General features: G+C 43.1%; 1 protein-coding gene across 6 annotated transcripts in view; it reads right to left on the bottom strand.

Moving 5' to 3' along the window:
- The window catches only part of CEP68 (centrosomal protein 68), a 138,463-nt gene extending 134,541 nt beyond the window's left edge, over positions 1-3,922 (bottom strand). For all 6 annotated transcript variants that reach the window (XM_069234259.1, XM_069234261.1, XM_069234257.1 and 3 more), the window contains exon 1: positions 3,761-3,922. The gene's annotated coding sequence lies outside the window, so the exon portion shown is untranslated. The remainder of the gene's footprint in view (positions 1-3,760) is intronic.
- Positions 3,923-25,774: the final 21,852 nt, after the last annotated feature.

Genomic DNA, 25,774 nt, shown 5'->3' with positions numbered 1-25,774 from the left:
AATTAGAGAAAAAGTAGTCCACGAGCCGGACAGAAAACAGCGAGCCTCGCATGTTTTCTGTACTTGGTCGATGCGCTCGAGGAGGGCTAGCCACCGGAAAAGGCATGACGTATGCATGCCTTTGACTAATGAAAGCAAGCAGATTTTATTAGGCAAGCCCACGAACCAATGAAAAACACTGACGTGACGTCGACAGGGCTCCGAGCCCTTTTCTAAACACTAAAGCGTCTCGCTGCGATACGCATGCGCGAGCGCATGCAACGCAGGCTCGACCCTAAAAAGCAGATGCCTTATGGGCGAGCAATGGAAGGAATAAGTCATCCATTCAAAAAGAAGCCAAACAAGCTACACTCCAATAGAGGAAAAACATAGGGGAAAGAATGAAAGCCATCAAATAATAAGCAAGCAAATGAAACTGACAAGAAAGCCAATAAAATATAAGATAAAGGCTGAACCAAAGCCCACTCTATGTATGGATTTTTACTTAACAGGTGCTCAACAACAGAGACCTAAAAGATCTCTGTAGGCGAAAGTTACTAAGACACTCCAGAATATGTATGATTATTGGTCATTCAAGACAAACTGAAATTAAGAGTGTACAAATATGTCAAATTTAAATACACTATATCTGTACATTTCATTTTAGGTATTTAACAAAACATAGGCTATCCCCAAAAACAACTGAGCATCAGTCACAGGGAACATTTTTTGTGGAAGGAGTGTCACTCAGTTATGAGGTGCTGTATATAAAAATATTGTGGTTGAGGCCTAGTTGACACTAAATTACAGATATCAGAAGCAGCATTCAGGGGGTTGGAATATATAATATTGGATTGGATATTTGAGACTTGCATAATTACATTTCAGATAAACATATTTGCAAGTTGAGGTACAGTGAGCTACGGCACCCAATTCACAAGGAAGACTGGAGTCACGAGAAAAATCTGTGAATCATAGGTGTCTTTCTGTCAGAGGATTCCCAAAAATTACCTCAAAAATGTTCCAGGACACCTATGGAAATTGTAGTTTTCCACCTAGACTCCCGCTCTGAATTCACTCTTCAGGAATGCTCACAGTATGGACAATCCACGAGGGTGTACACTGAAACTGTGCATTACGCCAAAGGAAAAACTATATTTTACACTTACTTCCCCAGCTTTCCACTCTGGAAACCACTCCGATCTTTATTAGGAGCCATAAATAATGTTAGCGGGTGTTCCACACATTGTGGTTGGCCACCCTCTACTACAAACAATGACAGCTGCTCTCAAGTTCTATTTGGTGAACTAATGGTTTCTGTCAAAGTACGTTATATTATATAATGGGCTTAGTGAACAGAAAACAACAACCAACACACCATGTCCTAAAGTGGTATAAGAAAACTGTATAATTTGATTAGTGGGTGTGAGGTGGCTCCATTCACAATGGGCACCTGTATCATATAATGAAAGGATAAGAAACGGTTTTTAAGGAAAATATATGTTCCCACACTGAAAACTAGTGATACATTTGAAAGTCACCCCAATGCTTGCGAGTACAAGTGTTCTGCCAAAAACAATGGCATACTAATTTTCTGCATAGGAATCTGGAGAGATAAAATAGAGTTTCTTTCTAGAACAAAGCACAGAGCAGCAAAAAAAAAAAACGCGGTCTGAAAAGATGGACAATATACTTCAGGGGAAATAGTACATACTTTCCAGTCTCCTACCCTTACCAACATTTTCCCTCAAGAAAACATACCCCTTTTGAATAACAAACATATTTGTGTGGTAAACAAACTGGCACAGTTACAGCAAAGAGCTCAAATGTCAATGTTGTTTTGCTAATGTGATCAAGCACATAATCTAGGCAGCACTGTTTATTGTTAGATCAAGCTATTTCCATATCGATCGCGTAGGCACATGTGGATCAGGTACGTTCTATGGCATCACGGAGAGAAGACTTGATCTCCAGTACACCAGGATTCACAAAACCTCAAGGTCATACAATAAGTCACACACACAATAGAAGGAGGAACTAAACAAATGCACTGTGGTCCAGGATCTGGCATTCACTGTGTCACCACGGTTAGAAATGACATAAGTGTGATATGAAACTAAGAAGACACGGTTTATAATAGCATAATGCAGCTTTGAACTACACTTATCAACTCGCCCTATTTAGGCGAGCATCTCTAGTTTGGTTCTTGTCCTCTTAAAATCGGACAGTTTTTGTTCAAAATTTACTGTGATCAACAACTCACTCCTTTCATGCAGATGAATGGAAGTTTAATAAATATTTGTTCCCATTAGGGCTTATTTGGAGAGTTCAAGAATGGACATGTTGGCATTTAAAGAGAACTCGTTACTGCAGAAAAAAAAAACCTTCGCTGATGCTTATTTGGTGATAACGATTTAAAAGCTTCAAAGTAAAATCTGAAGCAACAAAGAGATCATGATAAAGACATAATGAAGACCGGAGTCCGACATAAGCACCTATCCCGAACTCAATAACCTCTGATAGATAAACATCCTTCAGTGAGCTGGTAAATAGATAAATATCCAGTCACTGGAACAAGCCAACTGATTGCTTAAAATCATTACAATACAAAAATATAGTACAACATGGCTTAGCACTCAGCCAAACCTCTCTTCCTTATGTTTTAAAGCTGAAAATAAAAGTCTTCAACTATATGTATTTGCTGAGATTGTCCTTGATAACAAAAGTAAGACGAGGGTAGTCAAGTCACTGCAGTTCCATAATCACTCAAACTGAATTAAAAACGTATTTAAGAACAACTTTAACCTCTATATACTTTGCAGACACACTATGTGATCTACCCATAGCATTCCATGTATTTTGAAGTCACGACAAGGCAGTAATGAAAAAATGTAAACATTCAGAATGTAAGCAATGCCTGCCCTTTATAAAAGCAAGTAAAAGTCAGGTTAGTCAAGTCACAGAAACTGCTTCTCAGGTGAATACAACCACTGAAGCGAGTGATTTCCACCGTCTGACAGCAACACAATTTGACAATTCACTTTCTAACCTACCTACAAATATCAAGCATCCGATCACCTGAAAATCTACTCTCAAAAAGGAAGATACCACTGCCTGTACAACTGTTAAGAATAATGTTTGCCTCACCTGTTGTGCCAAGGGTGAACAAGGTATGGTCGAACCGATAGACTTTTCTCTGTAACCAGACAACACAGTCTCCTCACCTGGACAACCAAGACTCAGCACACAGGCAACACGGACCAACACGTGCACACCTAAACACCAATCCCTACAACTAGAGAGCCAAGACCCAATCTCTGAAAGCAGACAGGCAAGCCACAACCTGGAGCAAAACAACTAAGTCCCTGCCACTGCTACAAAATGACCAAAGAATAATACAAACAAAACTCAGTTCCTACGCTAGACAAACGTCCTTGCACCAAGACTGTCAAAGCCCTGCAAGTAGACAAACAAGTCCCAACTTCTGCAGATACTGAACCAAGTCACAATTTATGTAATTAGACGTTCAGCGCCCAAACTATGCCGGCGAATATACAGCGCCCAAACTATGCCGGCGAATATACGGCGCCCAATCCATGAGACCAGACAACCAGACCAACAGCAATGCCAAAAAACCCATTCATCTAGGCATCTAGCAGCACCTAAACTAGGCATTTCGATGCCAAATCCCAATTCACACAAAATAGCCCCTACCAAACCCAACCACATATGCAAGCACAGCCTCCTGCAACCGTTTAGAAAATTCCGAATTTGACCTTACCTCCCCAGGACTGTTTTCAACATCCGTATGCTTCTGCTTTGCTTACAAATCTCTAACACGCCGGCAGGAACAAGAGAATCTCAAATGTAGTTCTCAATTACTGACGGTCTAAGGGACAGTACGCTAAGGTGTGGAGTGCCCGCCCCGCCCTAAAACACTACAATTGGTTAGGACGTCAAGACCCGCCCCGGAAAAGTCTGTCCAGTCGGCTCAAAAAATCCCCAACAAAATACACCATCCCGGAAGTGATTGCTCGATTCTCGTCGATACCCCCGGGGTACAACAATGAGACAGTGCCCCAGGGGAACAGTTGATTGCATACTGGCCGATATGCTAGTTAAGAGATTTCTCAGTTGTTCTTGTCTACATCTGATCCGCCCTCCCGTGAACGGTAGTAGGTCGCCCATTCGTTTTCTCTGTGTGGACGGGTGGGCAGAGCAGCGTTGCAGAACGAAACTGCGAGCGCAGACATAATCGGGAACCCCAGTCTTACTTTAATGCGAGCCAGTAAATCATTAGTTCATAGCGTTGTATTCTAATTGCATTTATATTGCGCGTACTACAATTGACAAGGAGGACAAAACATTTAGGTTACTTTTAGATACATGAATAGTGACTCTAAAGAATGTTATGATAAGCTTGTGATATTTGTTACTGACTCGTGCATAAAAAGGAGGACGATGAGCGACGAACGTGCGCACTCCAGTGGCTCTTGAAGGAAGGACAGTTAAAAGAGCCTTAAATTGGCTACATGCCGCCCACTGTTTGGCTGAAGTCCGGAATAGTAATCATGCAAACAAGCGAATTGAAGCTTGTTCAGACTAGTGTCCAATGATTTACATACCATGTATTATTTGAAAAATGTATCAATGGTAATTGTGCTACGTGTAAAATTATGTTAAAACTACTGGCACCTGTGAGCGCATCTAAGCTTATGTGTTTATAGTAATTTATAAGCAGACACGTCCTCAAGGCCGATGAACCCTTTGACTTGCTTAAGACGATCATAACTTAAATAGCACATAAAAGTCATCAATATTAAACAATACAAATCATTAGAGAGTCAGTAAAGAACACACCATGACCTATTTGGCCACCAATAACCACACCTTTCTTATCATTTAAGTGTTTGGTATTTTCCCTAAATTATCAACGCTAAGGTCACGAAAACTAGTCTCGAAACCAAATGGTACAAATAGAGAAACAACACAGGTTGTCCAAAACACCTGAAGAATCTTAATTTATACAAAGTGACTAAAACAATACTCACTATAGCAAAAACACAAATTATTAGCAATAATATTTGACCAAGAAAAGTAATGTACATTTGTTCAACAATAGAATGATGTCAGATCATAGGTAATGATAAAACACCTTACTAACTCCAGATTTGCATTAGCATGTTGGGCTTCATGCAAAAGTTTTAGTAACACAAGTCAAGAAAATACCTAGCTATGGCACTATCAAAAACAGCAGTTGGTACCTGAGAAACAAAAGACAAACAACAATGCACAGTGTATGTATACTACTGGTAGAGCGTTCCGACCTAATAAATTACCTGGATTTGGACGCTCTTGGGTCGATGAATCTTTTGACCAAGTGGGGCTCACTTCACCCGAGATCAGTCAATTTAATCAAATCAATAATCAATAACGAACATAAGCAATACCCTGATCAACATAACACTTCACAATTAATCCAGAAAACATTTCGGCGAACCATGACCTTCCGGTCATGAATAACCACACCAGTTTATTCAAAGTTAATGAATTTATTTCCCTATATTAACAAAGCTAGCACGATATAAATGTGTCTCAACATCAAATGATATATGTAAATGAACATTAATAGCTGTCCATAACGGCGAAACAGATGCAATCTATGCAGCATTTGAATAACAATGCATTCGATGATAGCAACGCAAACCACTAAAACTATAATCTGTAATGAGCTAATTGCATACATTAGTCAGCATAACAAGGTCTCAAATTGCATCGTGCAACAAATGAATCCTCATCTAACCTCAAATTAGCATCTGCATGTGGGACTTCATGCAAAACAATTTAGCAACATTAATTTGGAAAACTCCTAACTAGGGTTCTTATAAAAAAATCAGCAGTTGGTTACCTAAAAGAAACACAATGCAATTGTACATTTTCCTTTCATATTTACCAAATTCAATCAGCATTCAAGGAAGTCTTCGTCTCACAGGTACCGGTTTCGATCAGCATGGGACGGGGCCAAAGGGGCAGGGTGGACGGGGCAATTGCCTCACAGCGGCAAGATAAAAGGACAAACTAATACTTTATGCAAAGGGCAAATCGAAGTTAAAGTCTCTAGGGCGAGAATTACTTAAAGTCTCTTTCTCTCGATTAGAGAAAGCACCAAAGTCTCATTCAAAATGGCGTCGAACATCAATTGGCATCGTAGAAGATGGCAAAATGACGAAGTCGGCAAGATGGGCCATAATGTCTGCAATGTCTGCAATGTAAATGTCTGCTGGCAAAAAAATGGCTAATGGCTGCTTTCTTCTTGTGCACCAGGTTTAAATAAACAACAGTTCAAATCCAGTAGGGTCTTCCATTGGAGGGTTCATAGGTTGGCTTCAAATTGTCCAATCAAAACAACAGTTCACAAGCTTCTACCTAGGCATACATTATCCTTGGAGTCGGGAACGTAAGTTGCAACATATTTTACCAATTAACTCACTTTCAGAGGGTCCATTGCAGATTGACCTTGGAGCAAAGAAGAAGATGCCAGGCTGGCACGAAACCTTAAAGATAAGCATGTGAACCGATCTCACTGGAAAAATACAGCTTCAAGCAAGAATACACGTTTTATTAGCACGTTTAGAAAAACACGAGCATCTAAGCCGTAAGACAAGGCAACTAGGCCGAAGCCTCCACTAAAGTTATGCTAAGCTAAAACATTTCAAACAAGCAAATCATAACACACGTTTACGGTTATGTCAGATTAGTACAATTCTAATACATCACGTTATATAAAGCACGCTTATAAATGTTGGCGAACTACTCTGAGGGCACATTTGTCCCCGTACAATCTTTATTAGTTCAGTTAAAGTCACACTTGATTATTGCGGCACTACGTTTATGCGCTAATAAATGTAAAACCTTCATTTCTGCGTCATCAATCCCTCCTCTGATGACTACTTGTCATCACACAAAACCATTCCCACAAATTTTATTCCATTAAAATTCTGTCAGTTCTCTTTGCCTTTTAGTTCCCCTTGTTCTTGCCTTGTATTCTTCTGCCATTCTTTTCATTACTTTCTCTTCCTTCCTTCTTTTAATTCTTGCCATGATCATTAGTATTCCCCTCTTTATTCCCCAAATCCCAAAGATGCAAATTAGTACTATTAGTATTCCCTGTATTATTTTTAGTAATATTCCATTCCAAATGCCACCAAGCCAATTTCCCACTGAAGCAATTCCCTTTCCAACCTTCTCCCAAACTCCTGGTTCTTTCAATTCCTTCAAGTCTGCACTCTCTTTTGTTAGATTTGCAAGCATTGTTTTAATTTTCACACTGTTGTCTGGTATATACGTGCAACAGTGACGCGCACCAAGCATTTTGCAAACGCCGCCATCCTTTGCTAAAAGAATGTCTAGGGCAAGCCTGTTTTGAAGAGTCATAGCTCTTTCTGCTGCAAGTTCAGCATCCATCAGGATTATAGCACCTGAAAACTTTGTCAACATGTTATCCACTATAGTAGACAACTTTCTTATTTTGATGGAATTCAACACAACTCCCAATGAAGGAATCATGGCTCCAAATATATCTCCTACCACAGCAGCTGCGGTCTCTTTTTTCTGGATACGATGAGATCCAGGCGTCTTTGGAATCACCGATAGGTCATCCAGTTGATAAACCTTTGGGAACACTATACCCAAATAACATCTCCCCCACCATCCCTTTGGAAGACGATAATAGGCACTATGCCCACAAATGTAATATACACCAGGTATGACAGGGTCAAGTCCGTTCAGCATGAATGTCCATTTGGCCTTAAAGATAAACGTATGTTTACATTCACTCGCTCCTACGAAAATGTTATCATAATAAGATTCACCACGATATATACAAAATTTCCCTACATGCCAAGCATCTAAAGCTATTTTCCCTTGTGTTTTTATTGCAGCAAAAGCATAATTATCTACTGAAGTCCTCTTACTTAGCTCTTTTTCTAATTTCGCATTCATTTGTGCCCTTCTATCATCTGTGCGATCTAAGAAGCTTATTTCTACTGCAGAGAGCGAGCAGGTAAGGTTTTCCCTATGAGCGTGAGCTGTTTCAAAAGGTTGCATTGGCTCGAAAAATTCCCTCATTATTTTAGCATCCCAATCTTTAGCAATCTGGCTTAGTTGCGTTATCATAGGAACATATGCAAAGGTAACATCATAATTTGAGTAAAAATACTGTATGTTAGTTTGACCATAAAATCTAGAAGTTACTAAACTACATGTAATCCCATATGTAAGAGGCATGTGGTGATAAGTCACCCCTTCCGTTACCGATGTCGGTATCTGTGTACACACATAACAATCTTTCGCATCCATAGTCTCAACATATTCTGTTAGCAGGCGATAGAAAACATTATACGAAAGTTCCTTCTTATCATGCAAGTGTCTCTCATCTAATTCTAGTCTTTTCAATGCGGTTAGTTCAGTGACAGTAACAGGAGCAGAAGTAGAAGCATCAATTTTCTCATTCTCACCCTGACCACACGTTGCAAGCACTATTGCCATTATTATTAGCACACATGCAGTTATCAAGCCTATACACGCATATTTACAATATTTCACTCTACTGTTTTGTGTAGCGTACATAGTCATGATCTGTATAGAATCAGAGAGCTAGAAGCACCTGTAAAGAAACGATTTAGCAATTAGTTACAAAGCTGAACGAGCGCAATGTTCACACAGTTTTCTTCAGGAGCCCAGTCACTTATCGGTTAGCAGCATTTGTCTCAAATCGGCAATAACTCAGTCTTTTATCAGTTTGCAACGTTGTCTCAGATCAGGTTTAAGAGTCAATCAGGTTATCAAAGTCTTATCAAGTTAGCAAATGTCTCATCCGGTTTAGCAATGTCTCAGCTGGTTGTATCACGTTAGATTATAGCAAGCAATGTCATTTATCAGTTTTTTTTTTTCTCTTCTCTCTCTTTTTTTTTTTTTTTTTCAGTCAATAGTGTCCATAAAACTTTTCTTTTCTATTGGTATCTCTTCTTCTTCGTTCTCGAGGCTAAGAGATACAAATTCGTCGGTCCAATCGTCATTGACTACATATGCCCATTCTGGACCAGAATATCTCCTGTTTGGTATCCTCTTCCTTTTCAATTTTGCATCTCTCTTTGATTCTGCCTCACTGATACTTTCCTCTTTGGCCAAGTCTTTTTCTTCACTTGATGTTGGTATCACGACAGACACTTCCTTTCTTTTCTCTTTCACTCTAGGCCCTTCACCATCATTCAACTTTTCTCTAGTTCTTACTTTTACTGGTGATATACTTGGTCTTCTCTTTGCACTGTGTCCACTTGATGGACCTGCGATCTCTTCTGAAGAAGTTTGAACAGTTTCGTTCTGTTCTGCCTCGTCCCCTCCTTCTGGGGAGTCAATCAGGTTTTTCTTTTCTTTTTCTGTACCGTCTGCTTCTGGGAAAGCCCTCCTCTGATCAGGCTCTCCTGCTTCTTCACCTCTTTCGAGCCCTTTGTCACCGTTACTTTCTTCAGGCTCTTTGTCACTTTCAGCTGCTTCGTCGCTGTCTGAGGTTTCTCCTTGGTCTTCCCCAAGTGAATCGATTGTTTCGTCCTCAGAGAATATTTCTCTCTCCTCTTTTTCTGCCTGTTCGCTTCTAGTTCTGTTTTGCTCTGTCTCAGCGCTCGGCACTTTGTTATCAGGTACTGGCAGTTTCAGCGCTTCAACTTCCTCATCTGTGGGACACAACACTTTCTTTGTATGACTGGCGTGGATCCAGTTGGGAACTCCCGCACACTTCACAGCGGTAGTGGTCGTCAGGATCACTTGGAAAGGGCCTTTCCAACGGGGTTCCAGACACGACTTCCTCACGTGCTTCTTTATCACGACCCAGTCACCTGCTTTCAGTGTGTGTCCTGGACCTTGGATCGGTGGCAAGGTGGTTGCTTCCACCTGGTGAGAGAAAGAGCGAACCACGTCAGCCAGACCTTTGCAGTAGTCTAACACCATATCATCTGTAATATTCAAAAGCGCATTCGCGGGAACTGCAGGAAGTCTCATGGCCCTGCCCATGAGAATTTCGTGCGGGGACAATCCAGTCTTTCTGTCAGGGGTGTTTCTCATTGACATTAACACCAAAGGCAATGCGTCAGGCCATTTCAAATTTGTCGATGCACATATTTTCGCCATTCTTGATTTCAGTGTACCATTCATTTGTTCCACCAGTCCTGAGGCCTCTGGGCGATAGCTACAATGCAGTTTTTGCTCAATGTTCAGCGCTGCACAAAGTAACTTTATCACCTCGTTATTGAAGTGACTTCCTCTATCTGATTCTAAAGAGATCGGGAATCCGAAACGTGGTATCAACTCCCTCAACAATAGTTTTGCAACTGTAAGGCTGTCATTTCTACGTGTGGGGTATGCTTCAATCCAGTGACTAAAAATGCACACAATCACCAACACATACTTCAGACCTCCATGCACAGGCATCTCAATAAAGTCCATCTGCATTCTGCTGAACGGGCCACCCGCCCTACCAATGTGGCTCACGTTCACAACCGTTCCCTTTCCTGGGTTCATCTGTTGACAAATGACACAACGATGGCAAACTGCTTCTGCAACTTGACGGAATCTGGGGTTAAACCAATCAGTTTTGAACAATCTTATCATGGCATCTCTCCCTAGGTGAGCCTGCCCATGATAGAACCGCGCTAGCTGCGATAAGAGACAATTTGGTAAAACAAATTTTCCCTCATTTGAAACCCATAACTCATCTGGTCTCCTTGTACATTGTGACTTAACCCAGGAAGCTCTTTCATCCTCCCTGACGCTATTCTGTAATTCTTTTAGTTCATCCATTGTATCCACGACCTTCAAAGCAAATGCTTCAGCTGGTTCGAGCTCTGGCTCACTTATCAAATTCCATTCATCCCTGAGCAATATACAGTTCAAGGCACAAAATCTTGCGACTTGATCCGCATATGCATTTCCCAGGGAAACATAGTCCTGTCCTTTTGTATGAGCACTACACTTTACCACTGCAAATTCGGCTGGCATCTGAATGGCGTGTAACAATTCCCTTATTCTCTCCCCGTTTTTCACTGGGGACCCTGAAGAGGTCAGGAAACCTCTCTGTGACCATAGTTGCCCAAAGTCGTGCACAATTCCAAACCCGTGCTGACTATCAGTGTAAATGGTAACCTTCATCAATGTAGACAGTTGGCATGCTCTTGTAAGGGCTACAAACTCTGCTACTTGTGCGGAATAGACTCCTTGAAGCCAGGACACTTCCAAGACACCTGTTACAGTACATACAGCATATCCTGCTTTCAATATTCCCAATGCATCTCTTAAACATGACCCATCAACAAAAACAATTTGGTCATTTTCATCAAGCTTAGTATCTTTAATGTCAGGTCGGGGTTTTGTGCAAAATTCAGTCACCTGAAGGCAGTCATGCTCGACGTCTTCAGCGTTCTCAATTTCAGCATTTTCACCGGGAAGCAAGGTTGCTGGATTCAACGTAGTGCACCTTTTCAGCTGCACATTCGGTGAGCCCAGAATTATTGTTTCATACCTTGTGAGTCTTGCTCCAGTCATGTGTTGCGTTCGGGAGCGGGTCAAAAGTATCTCAACTGAGTGAGGGACCATAACTGTTAATGGGTGTCCCATCACTATTCCTTCACTCTGAGTGAGGCTGATACCAACTGCTGCTACGGCGCGCAAACACCCTGGAAGTGCTGCTGCGACCGGATCCAAAGTAGCTGAAAAATACGCTACTGGTCTGTTTATGCCACCATGGGCTTGGGTCAAGACAGACAACGAACATGCATCACGTTCATGACAAAACAATGTGAAAGGCTTTGTGTAATCAGGCATACCTAAAGCTGGAGCCCTGCACATGCATTCTTTCAATTCAATAAAAGCATCCATCTCATCTCCTTTCAGCTCAATTTCATCCAAGGCATCCTTCTGGGTCAGTTTCAGTAAAGGCTTTGCTAGAGTTGAGAAGTTGGGAATCCACTGACGACAGTAGCTCACCATCCCCAAAAACTTCCTCACCTCCCTCCTCGTCTTTGGTGGACTCATTTGAAGTACACTTGTTATTCTTTCCTTCATTATTCTCCGTGACCCTTTCTCTATTTGATGACCCAAATATTTCACTTTCTTCTGACAGAACTGCAACTTTGAAGGAGACACCTTGTGTCCATTCCTTCCCAAATGGTTCAGTAGAGCAATGGTGTCGGCTGTGCAGCCACTTTCTGTCTTAGATGCAATCAGTAAGTCATCAATGTACTGTACTAGGGTTGACTCGAATGGCAATTCTAACGCTTCCAAGTCTTTCTTTAGAATCTGATTGAAAATTGACGGTGACTCAGAAAACCCTTGAGGAATTCGACACCAACTGTAAACTCTGTCTAAGAATTTGAAACAAAAGAGAAATTGGCTGTCCACATGAAGAGGTACCGAAAAGAAGGCTTGTGACAAGTCGATGACTGAGAACCACTCGGCATCGCAAGGGACTTGAAACATTATCACAGCTGGATTCGGTACTACAGGGCAACATTTAATTACGATGTCATTTATTTTCCTCAAGTCCTGCACAATTCGGACCTTTCCAATCGGCTTTATTAGTCCCATGATTGGTGAATTACATGGACTGCTTAACACTTCTTTCAATACTCCCTGTTTTACAAACTCGTCAATGAGTTGAGCGACTTTCATGAGGGTGTCTTGTGCCATGTGGTATTGTGGGGTCTGGGGAAAGGTTACATTGGGTTTTACGGTCACTTTCACTGGTTCAACTCCTTTCACCAATCCCACCTCTTTTCCTGTCATATCCCACACTTCCTTTCCGACTGTTTCCCGTAATTCAGCTGGAATATCTGCTTCAGTTATCATCGGAAAAAGGTTAATCAGAGGATATTCTTCATCGACAGTTTCCATCTCATCCCCTTCTACACTGTCCTCTTCTTCCCCATCACTGCTCGTCTGAATTCTAATTCCATTGTTCGAACACATAATCGAACATCCCAATTTGCACAATAGGTCTCTCCCTAACAGCGCTATCGGGCTTGAGTCACATACCACAAAATTATGTAACCCTTGATAGTTACCAATTCGGACTTGTACTGGATCTGTGATTGGGTTCGTCAGGTGCCTGTTTGCTACTCCCACTACTTGAACTGTTCTCCCTGAGAGTGGCAAATTTGGTACTTCAATGCTCCTAACAGTTGAACGTGTGGCTCCTGTGTCAACCAAGAATGAAACACGATGACCCATAACTCTTCCCTCCACATATGGACCCTTTTGATCAACTTCCAAGGATGCTGCAAGCACACAATTTCCCTCCTCATCTGAACTTTCACTCTCCCATACATTGTTTATTCCATTCTCACTGTGTAATGGGAACTGTTGTACTGTGCCATTTGTACTCATCACCTGACTCGAGACCTGTGGAGGAACCATCACTTGCTGCTGACTCACTGGTGCCAAGGGTATTTGCATTTGCTGATTAGGTACCATAGGAAACTGCTGTTGCATTGGCTGCATTTGCGTCATCTGCATACGGGGCATCTGCATCTGCTGCGGCTGCATAGGCTGTAATCCCTGCAGCTGATTTATGGTCTGAAAATTTGGGTTTGGACCTCTCATTTTCGGTCCCCTCATTGTCTGGAATGCATTGACATCATTGTTTTGCTGACCAACACCTGCACCTTCCTGCACCACCATCGGGCACTCGCGTTTCCAATGCCCGACGATTCCGCACACGTGACACGGCATCACCATTTTCATTGCCTGCACACCATTCGGAATCGCAACAGTGTTCAAATCCGGACCATTACTCCCAAAGCCTCCTCTGCCTCTGCCTCTCGCCTGTGGCTGAAACACCATATTTCCCTGCGGCTGCGGCTGCGGCTGCGGTATCTGCTGTTGGAACCCTTGCAACCCTTGCAAACCTGTCTGAGCTGCTTTAAGTTGCATCATCATCACTTTCTCTTTCAACCTTTTCTGTTTCACTTCAATTTCGTCGCTACAGTATTTCGCATAATTCAACACCCCATCAATAGGTTTCGACTGCCAACAAATCAAATGCGTCTTTATCATCTGACTTATCTCTGGTCTCAGCCCTTCCACGAATCTAAACACAAAATGAAGCATGTCCTTCGCCTCTATTGTTTCCGTGCCACTGTAGTTCTTGAACGCCTTCAACAACCTCTCATAGTAACCATGAATCGACTCTTTAGCCTCTTGGGCAGTTCGATCAATCTTCTGCCAATCCACATTTTTCGCGGCAACCTTCGTCTTCAAATGCTCAATCACCTTATAGTACAAGCTCATTACCATAGGTGATGGTGCACCCGTATCCCTGTCTCTCTCTGGTTCACTTGTCGGCCAACCTACAGCCCTTTTGCAGTCTTCCCACAAATCTGCCGGAACCACAATCTCAAAGAGGGTGTTCAGGTCTTCCCAAAGACATTTTGCAAGCTTCACAAACCTATCAGTCTGTTGATACCATTCAATCGGTTTCTCTCTCAGTTTGGGAAAATCATCCGTAAAAGACTGAATGTCGCTTCTGTGCCACGGTACATGTATTAATTTTCCCCCTGCTGTCTCCCTCATTGGTAACATGGTTATTGCATCACTACTCTGTGGTCTTTTCTCGTTGTGCTCTGGGACACTGTCTTTCCTCTTTTCCTTTTTCTTTGCCCATCTGCTTTCCCATTTGTCTAAGCACCTCCACACTTGCGCACTCTGCAACAATTCTCTAAGGTGTGTTTTCATGCCTGCTGACCTCATGTGTTCAAAGTCTGTGGTCCCGAAATCCAATCTATAGCTCCTGCTCAAGTGTTTTGTCTTGTCTATCTCAACCCCGTTTTTGTCAGCTATTTCTTGCAACCTTCTATGTACCTTGTTCACTTCTCTCGTAATCCTGGGACATAGATACCTCAGCTCTTCTTCCGAGTAGGACTCTAACCTATTCAAACCCATAGTCCCTTCCACCAATTCTTCTGCTTCCATGTTCAACCTTACCCTATTCAGATAGTCTTCTCCCTTCCCACCGGCTGAGCTTTGTGTGGAATTCAGACTGTTGAACCACTGTGTTAGCTGTTGCGCATTCAACCCCATCAGTGTAGCATTCACATCGACTGCCACTGATGGTTGCGGCAACTTTTCAGTGTTCGATGATAGCGGTATCACCAGTGGGGGACTCGACCTCACCACTGTTGACTGAGCACATATGGGACTAAACTCCATCAAGGACCCAGATCCAGTTGGCTGAGCCGCTATCGGAGTTGTCTCTGGAGTGTTTTCTATGCACCTGCTTTCCGTCCCATTCTGCACCACTGATCCTTGACCGCTCATACCAGAGTTAGGCTGAATGTACAAAGGTACAGGTGGACCTACAGTAATGGGTAGGGATATCGCATCTGGGTTCTGTCCATTCCCCATGTTCTGAGGCATGTTCATTCCCACACTATGGGTCATCATTGCCGGCATGCCCGTCTGACTCCCCGTCATCTGAGCATGTGCGGTTTCCCCCTGCATCTGCTTTTGAGGCATCAAAAACTGGGTTGATTCAGCTTGTGCCAATGTTGGGTTGCGACCATTCTGTACTCCCATTACGGTTGGATCTAGAATCATTCCCGTACTGTTGTCACTGCTATAGTACCTTGGGACCTGCGGCTGATAATTTTCTGCTGTTTTCAATATAGGCACATCTGGATATATTCTCCTAACCTGCGGTATCTGCGGGGTGAACAGTAAACTCGGGTCCTTAGATCCCGATGGCGTTTCTGAATTCGGAGTTTCATTATTCCGTACCAGTGCCGGAGGGGCAGAACTGGTACTTGGACCTCGTCCACTCTCTACATAAGGTGGTGGACGGTCATTCAGCAATTGCATGATGAGCTCCTCATCCTCTGACTCGTCTTCTCTATCTTTGGAACACCTCCTGTTTGTCTTACAGGTAGCTTTCTTGCCTGTCGCCTCTTCTTCCTTAGCAATTGCGGGAAACAATTTTATCCCCTGCAATATATCCGACCTCCACACCTTCTGTGCATTATCCCACCTAGTGTCCGCTAGTGTCTTTTCTACCTTTCTTACCCTGGTCTCGAACTTCTTTTGCTGTTGCTGTCTAGCCATTAGTTCCCAAATCGCTAGAGCCTCAAACTGTGCTGGCCTTGGAGGTACCTTCATGTCGTACATCGCGAATCTCAAATTCTCTAGGATCCTTATATTGAATGTCCCATGGATCGGGAACGCTACGCTCCCATGTTTCTCTGTCAGCTTGTGCCATTGCTTTAGCCAAAGGCACGGAGCTACCCCTCTTTCCTCCATTACAATGTAAGCTGGTGTACCTTCGGGTGGCGTCTCCTCTCCTACGCTCGCTTTAATGTAAGACTCCCCCTTCATCGCACTCTTTAATGCTTTAAAAAATTTCATTTTCTCGTCTTTTATTTCACAAAATTTGTAATCAATAAGTGACTTTAATTCCCGGAATACTCTTCGCTTGCCTTTCCCCTTCCAATCGAGCCCCACGGACTGCGTCCAATCCGTGCGCGACCCTTCTCTGCAACCAACCTATCCCAGCGCGGCTCCTAGTGACGTCACACTCACACACACTGCGGCTGACAAAGCCTCGCGGCTAGTCCTCCTTCACTCAGCTCCTCTCGTAACAACTTCTGGCATGTATCGCGAGCAACCAAATAATAATAAAACAGATCTGTCGGTTTACTACAGGAAGGGTAACACAATCGCTTCAGGACCTTAGGGATTTTTCACTAGCCTCGGCAGTTATTCCATCTTTCTCGGTCCCCACTTTCGCAAGCAAATCTGACCCGCAGACTCTGCTCTCAACTTGTCAGTGATCTATTCTAGTGCACTTAGAATTTGTCAAAGCCCGAAGTCGAAGTTTTCTTTCACTCCCTTAACACACGTACCGACTCGTTGACCACGCCCGGTCAACCTATTAAACCGACCAGACCACAACATAAAACAAGTGTCTCATACACTTTTCAACATACTCCGGAGTCTCTTGACCTCGCAGGGCCCGTCTCAACAACAACAACCACGTGGACCTTTTTCTGCACAAAGCGCCACATGCACATGAAGTTCGACGACTTCCCTACTCTCACACTCGGAGTCGCACCTCCGCTATTCTCTAAAATCCTCGCAACCTTTTCAAACAATCTGCGGCAATAAGCTATGCAAGCGCAAAACCCTGACTTCACTCATACCGTCACTAGTACCGCCAACGCCGATTTCACACCTCCATTCTCTCCATTCGCAAGCTCCGAGATCCCGGGAAAGTCGCGGGGGACTTAGGGCATCATCATTCTCTCAATCTGTTTTACCCAAGAAAAATCTAATTCAACACCATATACCTCTCGAGTGGGGTCCCAAAGATCTAAACCATCCTCTGCTACCATCTACTGGTAGAGCGTTCCGACCTAATAAATTACCTGGATTTGGACGCTCTTGGGTCGATGAATCTTTTGACCAAGTGGGGCTCACTTCACCCGAGATCAGTCAATTTAATCAAATCAATAATCAATAACGAACATAAGCAATACCCTGATCAACATAACACTTCACAATTAATCCAGAAAACATTTCGGCGAACCATGACCTTCCGGTCATGAATAACCACACCAGTTTATTCAAAGTTAATGAATTTATTTTCCTATATTAACAAAGCTAGCACGATATAAATGTGTCTCAACATCAAATGATATATGTAAATGAACATTAATAGCTGTCCATAACGGCGAAACAGATGCAATCTATGCAGCATTTGAATAACAATACATTCGATGATAGCAACGCAAACCACTAAAACTATAATCTGTAATGAGCTAATTGCATACATTAGTCAGCATAACAAGGTCTCAAATTGCATCGTGCAACAAATGAATCCTCATCTAACCTCAAATTAGCATCTGCATGTGGGACTTCATGCAAAACAATTTAGCAACATTAATTTGGAAAACTCCTAACTAGGGTTCTTATAAAAAAATCAGCAGTTGGTTACCTAAAAGAAACACAATGCAATTGTACATTTTCCTTTCATATTTACCAAATTCAATCAGCATTCAAGGAAGTCTTCGTCTCACAGGTACCGGTTTCGATCAGCATGGGACGGGGCCAAAGGGGCAGGGTGGACGGGGCAATTGCCTCACAGCGGCAAGATAAAAGGACAAACTAATACTTTATGCAAAGGGCAAATCGAAGTTAAAGTCTCTAGGGCGAGAATTACTTAAAGTCTCTTTCTCTCGATTAGAGAAAGCACCAAAGTCTCATTCAAAATGGCGTCGAACATCAATTGGCATCGTAGAAGATGGCAAAATGACGAAGTCGGCAAGATGGGCCATAATGTCTGCAATGTCTGCAATGTAAATGTCTGCTGGCAAAAAAATGGCTAATGGCTGCTTTCTTCTTGTGCACCAGGTTTAAATAAACAACAGTTCAAATCCAGTAGGGTCTTCCATTGGAGGGTTCATAGGTTGGCTTCAAATTGTCCAATCAAAACAACAGTTCACAAGCTTCTACCTAGGCATACATTATCCTTGGAGTCGGGAACGTAAGTTGCAACATATTTTACCAATTAACTCACTTTCAGAGGGTCCATTGCAGATTGACCTTGGAGCAAAGAAGAAGATGCCAGGCTGGCACGAAACCTTAAAGATAAGCATGTGAACCGATCTCACTGGAAAAATACAGCTTCAAGCAAGAATACACGTTTTATTAGCACGTTTAGAAAAACACGAGCATCTAAGCCGTGAGACAAGGCAACTAGGCCGAAGCCTCCACTAAAGTTATGCTAAGCTAAAACATTTCAAACAAGCAAATCATAACACACGTTTACGGTTATGTCAGATTAGTACAATTCTAATACATCACGTTATATAAAGCACGCTTATAAATGTTGGCGAACTACTCTGAGGGCACATTTGTCCCCGTACAATCTTTATTAGTTCGGTTAAAGTCACACTTGATTATTGCGGCACTACGTTTATGCGCTAATAAATGTAAAACCTTCATTTCTGCGTCATCACTACCTATCCTTAACCCCTTAGCTGCTGGGCCTCCCCTCCCCCCAGTGCTAACCCCTTTTTTGGCTATTTGGGGTAGTTCGCGCTTAGGCCTTCATAACTTTTTGTCCACATAAGCTATCCACGCCAAATGTGCCTCCTTTTTTGCCAACATCCTTGGGATTCTAAAGGTACTCAGAGTTTGTGGGTTCCCCTGGAGGAGACCAAGAAATTAGCCAAAATACAGCTAAAAAAAATTTTTTCTTCAGAAAAATGGGGAAAAAGAGGGCTGCAGAAGACAGAATGCATTCCCCCCCCCTGAAAATGGCATCAACAAAGGGTGTACAGTTCTAAAATCACCATCTTCCCAGCTATCAGGAACAGGCAGACTTGAATCAGAAAACCAAATTTTTCAACACAATTTTGGCATTTTACTGGGACATACCCCACTTTTACTACGTTTTGTGCTTTCCGCCTCCTTCCAGTTAGTGCCAGAGATGGGTGTGAAACCAATGCTGGAACCCGGACAGTTAGACATTTCTGGAAAGTAGATAAAAGTCTGAATTCAGCAAGGGGTCATTTGTGTAGATCCTTCAAGGTTTTCCTACAGAAAGTAAAAGATAAAATAAAAAAATATTAAAATTGAGGTGAACAAAGCCGTCTCTGTCCACGTTTTCTTCTATAACTTTTTCCAGCTATGGCAGATTTTTGAAAGCAATATACCATTACGTCTGCTGGACTATTATGGTTGGGGGATATATAGGGCTTGTAGGTGCCCAGAGCCAATAAAGGAGCTGCACCTTGCAATGTGTTTTCATTGTATACCGGGTATACAGCAACTCATTTGGTGAAATATAAAGAGTGAGCAATAGGTATCAAGGAAACCTTTGTATTTCCAAATGGGCACAAGATAAGGTGCTGAGAAGCAGTGGTTATTTGCACATCTCTGAATTTCGGGTTCCCCATATTAGCATGTGAATTACAGGGCATTTCTCAAATAGACTTTTTTTTACACACTGTCTTACATTTGGAAGGAAAAAAGTAGAAAAAGCCAAGGTGCAATAACACTTGTTCTTCTATTCTGTGTCCCCCCCAAGTCTCCCGATATAAATGGTACCTCACTTGTGTGGGTAGGCCTAGTGCCCGCGACAGGAAACGCAACATGAACACATCACATTTTTACATTGAAATCTGATGTGTTTTTTGGAAAGTGCCTAGCTGTGGATTTTGGCCTCTAGCTCAGCCGGCACCTAGGGAAACCTACCAAACCCACACATTTTTCAAAACTTGACACCGAGGGGAACCCAAGATGGGTCTCTCACCAGGTTCTGTTACCCAGAATCCTTTTCAAACCTCAAAATTTGGCAAAAAAACTATTTTTCCTCACATTTCCGTGATAGAAAGTTCTGGAATCTGAGAGGAGCCACTAACTTCCTTCCACCCAGCATTCCCCCAAGTCTCCTGATAAAAATGGTACCTCATTTGTGTGGATAGGCCTAGTGCCTGCAACAGGAAATGCCCCAAAACACAAAGTGGACACATCACATTATCCCCCCAAAAAACAGACCTGTTTTTTGCAAAGTGCCTAGCTGTGGATTTTGGCCTGTAGCTCAGCCTGGACCTTAGGAAACCTAGCAAACCTATAATTTTTTTTAAGCTAGGCACCTAGGGGAATTCAGAATGGAGTGACCTGTAGGGCTCTTATCAGGTTCTGTTACCCAGAATCCTTTGCAAACCTCAACATTTTGCAAAAAAAACATATTTTCCTCACATTTCATGATAGAAAGTTCAGGAATCTGAGAGGAGCCACAAATTTCCTTCCACACAGCATTCCCCCAGGTCTCTCGATAAAAATGGTACCTCACTTGTGTGGGTAGGCCTAGTGCCCGCGCCAGGAAATGCCCCAAAACACAACATGGACACATCACATTTTCCCAAAGAAAACTGACCTGTTTTTTGAAAAGTGCCTAGCTGTGGATTTTAGGCTGTAGATCAGCAGGCACTTAGGGAAAACTACCAAACTCACACACTTTTCAAAACTAGACACCGAGGGGAACCCAAGATGGGGTGACTTTTGGGGCTCTCATCAGGTTCTGTTACCCTTTGCAAACCTCAACATTTGGCCAAAAAAACACTTTTTCCTCACATTTCGGTGATGGAAAGTTCTGGAATCTGAGAGGAGCCACAGATTTCCTTCCACACAGCATTCCCCCAAGTCTCCTGATAAAAATGGTACCTCACTTGTGTGGGTAGGCCTAGTGCCTGCGACAGGAATGGATCAGGCTACTGTTAACCCTGGAGTGAGCCATTCCTGACGCAGGCACTAGGCACAGGCACACAAGTGGTGTTGTGTTTTTATCAGGACAAGTGGGGAGATGCTGCGTGGTAGGAATTTTGTGGATCCCTGCACATTCTTGTAGTTTCTGTGATGAAAAACCAAGGAAATAATGTTTTTAATTAACGTTTCACTTTTGCAGGGTCTTCTGGGTAGGAAAACTTTGTGAAATCCAAACACTCCACACTTTGTGGACTGCCCGGGTGTCTAGTTTTCAGAAATGTCTGGGTTTGGTAGGTTTCCCTATATGGCAGCTGAGCCCAAGACCAAATACTCAGGTGACTGTCTTACAAAACCAGGCTGTTTTGTGGTAGGTAATTTAGATGTCTCCACAATCCGTTTTGGGTACTTCCCTGTTGCGGTCACTTGCCCACCCTCTAAAGTGAGGCAATGTTTTTCTCTGGAGACTTAGTGGAACACTGGGTGGTAGAAAATTTGTGGCTGCCCGCAGATTCCAGGACTTCCCCTCACTGAAATGCAAGGCAAAAGTGTTTTTAATCAAAGTTTATGATTTCTGGGCAAAACAAAACTGGTGAGAGCCACGCAAGTCATGCACCCTTGGACTCCTCTGGTACTAGTATGTTAAAGTTAATCCAACACTCACACTGGTTGGTTTCAGCATCTCCAGAAATTATGGTTTCAAAGCATCAATACTTATCAAAGTATCTGAATATTGAAACCAAGCCTTCTCAAGGTGGGCCATAAAACCTCGTCAAGACACCAGCATCTTTATGGTCCATTCACACGCCATTGAGGCACAACAAACAACCCTTTCATACCGCCCGTTACGGGCCCCAGGCAACCAATCACTGCACTCATATTAACTTACTGCTGCCAGACAAGGGCCCATCACATTCATACACCACATGACGGAATAAGTTTAACTACATTTTGCCACCTGTCAAGTAACACCTCCTTCTTCCTAAACATTACCAAAGGCATGCGTAACAAACTTTTACTAATGACTCCCATGACAGCCACCTGAGGCTCAGGAATACAGTTTTTTCATGTGCCTTTAGCACACTCACTGTGCTAAATCCAACTACTTCCAGCTTGTGGATGCAAGTTGGGGGTGTCCGAGTATGTGCGAAGCAATTCCTCGAACTGAGCGAGCATATCTACCTTTGAAACTAAGGCAGACATGCTGGGGAATTCTCATGATGTTCCCTAAAGAGATGGTCATAGGCTATGAAAAAGGGTAGTATTTGGCACACAGGATAGTCAGTGAGAACGTAGCATATGTCCCAGCCAACATTATGTGCAGTGCTGTGACTGTAATGCACTGATCATACAGCAAATTGAACATCTACTAAGTTCTGATAGAGGATGAACATGAAAAGCAGGTCAAACACTGACCCATACGTGTCATTGTCGTTCAGTGCTGGAATGGCACCAATGGGTTTGAATCCATAGGTGTAGGTGATGTACATCTGTACTACCTTTACTATCTGCTTTCTACCTGTGCAATATCCCTGTGAAGGCACACCTACCATAAGCTTTCCTTACCCATTCATGGTTCTGTTCTCATCAGAGTCCTGACTAATCCTGTATAATTGCCAAGTGAACCTATACTAGTATGTGGATGCAAGTTGGAGGTGTCCGAGTATGCCTTTGGAGGCCTATTCCCTGAATTAAGCCAGCATATCTACTGTTGAAACTAAGGCAGACATGCTGGTGAAGAAATCTCAAGGTCTCTAAAGTAAAAAGTCAAACAAATATCCTGTGGGACTCATTCACCAACACTTCTACTTTTGCTTTGAAAGTGAAACTACAAATTGAGTTTGCACACTTTCAAACAAGTAGAAATGTTGGTGAATATGTCCGACAGAACATTTGTGTGACTTATTACACTAACTCTGGTTCTCGTTGGCAATCACGGTGGTGCTTGTGTAGCATACATAAGTTCCCTTACAAGCACTTCAAAATTCAGTCATGCCTTTAACATTTTGCCACACAGTGTACTCCATGACAGTGTGGCATATTTTCTGTCCACTAGTATGTGCAGTATGGGGATTATAATGCACCTTAATTGAACAGAATATCTACCACGTTGTGACAGTGGATATAGGTGTCAAGCAGGCCACAAGGAAGTCCATAGTTTCCTGAAGTAGATGAAGTAAAATTCTGTGGCTGCTTGCCTAACAAAGCAGTGACCTATGGATTTTCGGTATCCATGCACAGCCACTGAAAGGATTACCCACAGCAGCTCCACTTTTGTTGATTTCCCATAACTTTGCTTTAGTACGATACATCGTAAAGCAAGTAGGGACACAGAGCCCTGGTTGAGATGGGCACTAGGTACAGTAATACCGACTCTCCTGCCGCTTTCCATGCTTCAAGCATACCTTGCAGTGATGACATGGACAATCCTTTTTGGGTGTTTTAGAAATGTAATCAGTAAAGTGTCGCACTTGCAGCCTTGCCACATCCTCCAGAACATATGAGGTGGAGGCTACTGCTGCTTCTGTAACTGCAGTGAGGCTTTCAGTTGCAGACAATTGGAAGTCAAGGAAAGTCATGAGTCTTCCTGTGGTTGTATGGCGGTAAACAACATACGCATTGTATGTTGCCATCTGGATCAGGTGGGTAAACAGTTTCTTGTACCAAATGCGAGTTGTATGGTTGAAAAACCTGGTCGTTCTTGTCCACTCCACCCATGTACTTATTGTAATCAAGTATACAGATGGGCTTGTGGACTTCGGCCATCTGACCCCAAACCGTGATGGAGGAAGTGCTCTCATCATGAACTGTAATGATTATGCATACATCACGGCTATCCAAAAACTTGACTGTGAGCAGTCCGTTGAAACGCAACGCAACGCATTACTCTGGGATTTCTGGAGCTTCTTGCAAACAAGCTCCTGTGGGAATTCCTTGCGGTTACAACAAACTGTACTGCAGGCCACAGTGCCAGCTTTGTAGAGTTCACTGAACAGCTCTATTCCTGTATAGAAATTGTCCACATAAAGGTTATAACCTTTGTGAAGGAGTGGCTGGACAAGTTCCCACACAATCCTACCTGTGACCCCTAACACGCGAGTGCAACCTACAGGGTTGAGGGTAGAGTTCTTCCCTGTATACACTCTCAAGCTGTGCTCATAGCCAGAAGAGGTCTCACTCAGCATTTACAGCTTTATGCCATAGCGAGCTGTTTTGCTCGCAATGTACTGTCTGAACAGCAGCCGTCCATTGTACAGGATCAAGGACTCATCGACTGCTATATTCTTTCCAGAGGTACAGATCTTTGAAAACCTGGCAGACAAATAGTCCACGACAGACCGAATTTTGAACAACCTGTCATGCTATGGATGGTCCCGGGGCAATGAAGCAGAATTGTCATTGAAATGCAGCATGCGCTGCAGTAGCAAAAAACGATCTCTGCTCATGTATGGTGTGAAGATGGGGCTAACCAAACTGTGCGAGTCGTCCAGTAGGACTGCAAGGTGGGTTTCTGCACTAACCCCAGTTTGAGCGTAAGGCTTAAATATATCTTCAACTCCGCCTGCGAAGTGGGAGTCCACTGGTGTGCCATAGAATGAGGCCCTAGTGTGCCTCCATGCTCCCTCAGAAATTGGTCTGCACACAAATTTGTTTGCCGCACAATTTTCCTGAAAGAAGTCAACATCCAAATATAGGTGGATATAATCGACTGGCAAAAAGTTGGCCGTATCGACATCCAGCATCCACAGTAAAAGTTGGAATTTGGGGCTGCACTAAATCGGGGGGCTGCCAAGAGAGCACCCTCCCTGTGCTTGCCGCCGAACACACCAGCTCTCTGGGTTGGGCTAACCCACTGTTGTCCTGCTGCACAGACTGTGCTTGCAAAGGGACAGCATAACTGTCCTCATCGTCTCTCTCAGAATCACTAGAAGAGGTGGGACTTCGCTGACTGAAAGATCACTCCCAGGTTCTGCCCCATTGTCCTCTCCCTCAGATGCTGTCTCAGTCTCTGATCCTGCCTCAGAGCTATCCTCCATAACCTGAGTTACGGCTTGAGCAGCAGTCATTCAACGAGATGCCATCTCTGCCACTGGCTAACCAGTCCCTTCGAAGTACTAGCCTACGTAAAAGGCAGATAGAGACACAAAATTGCTCGTAGGTGTGTGTGATGTGCCTAGGAGTACATGTCGTCACCTTACCTTCGCTTCTTCTCTGATTCAGCAGATTCTCTGAAGACACTGAAAAAAACAAAAAAGATACACTATCACTTCATATGACCACATACCCGTCATCACAAGGAAAACCATTAAAAATAAATTATGATATATTCCCTCCCCAGGGATCAGCCCATGTAAGAAGGGCCGATCCCGCCATTTTTGTTTAAACATTAATTTTAGTATCTGGGGAGGGGGCGATCGCCCCCCAGAAGAACCCCAATATCTTTTTTTTTTTAATTGTGTCCCCACGCGGGGGGCACTAACACAGGCAC

This window comes from Pleurodeles waltl, chromosome 5, assembly GCF_031143425.1.
Source record: "Pleurodeles waltl isolate 20211129_DDA chromosome 5, aPleWal1.hap1.20221129, whole genome shotgun sequence".
In the NCBI taxonomy this organism is placed as follows: Eukaryota; Metazoa; Chordata; class Amphibia; order Caudata; family Salamandridae; genus Pleurodeles; species Pleurodeles waltl.
Note: the sequence above shows the minus strand (reverse complement) of the source record. Positions and strands in the feature narration are given on the sequence as shown.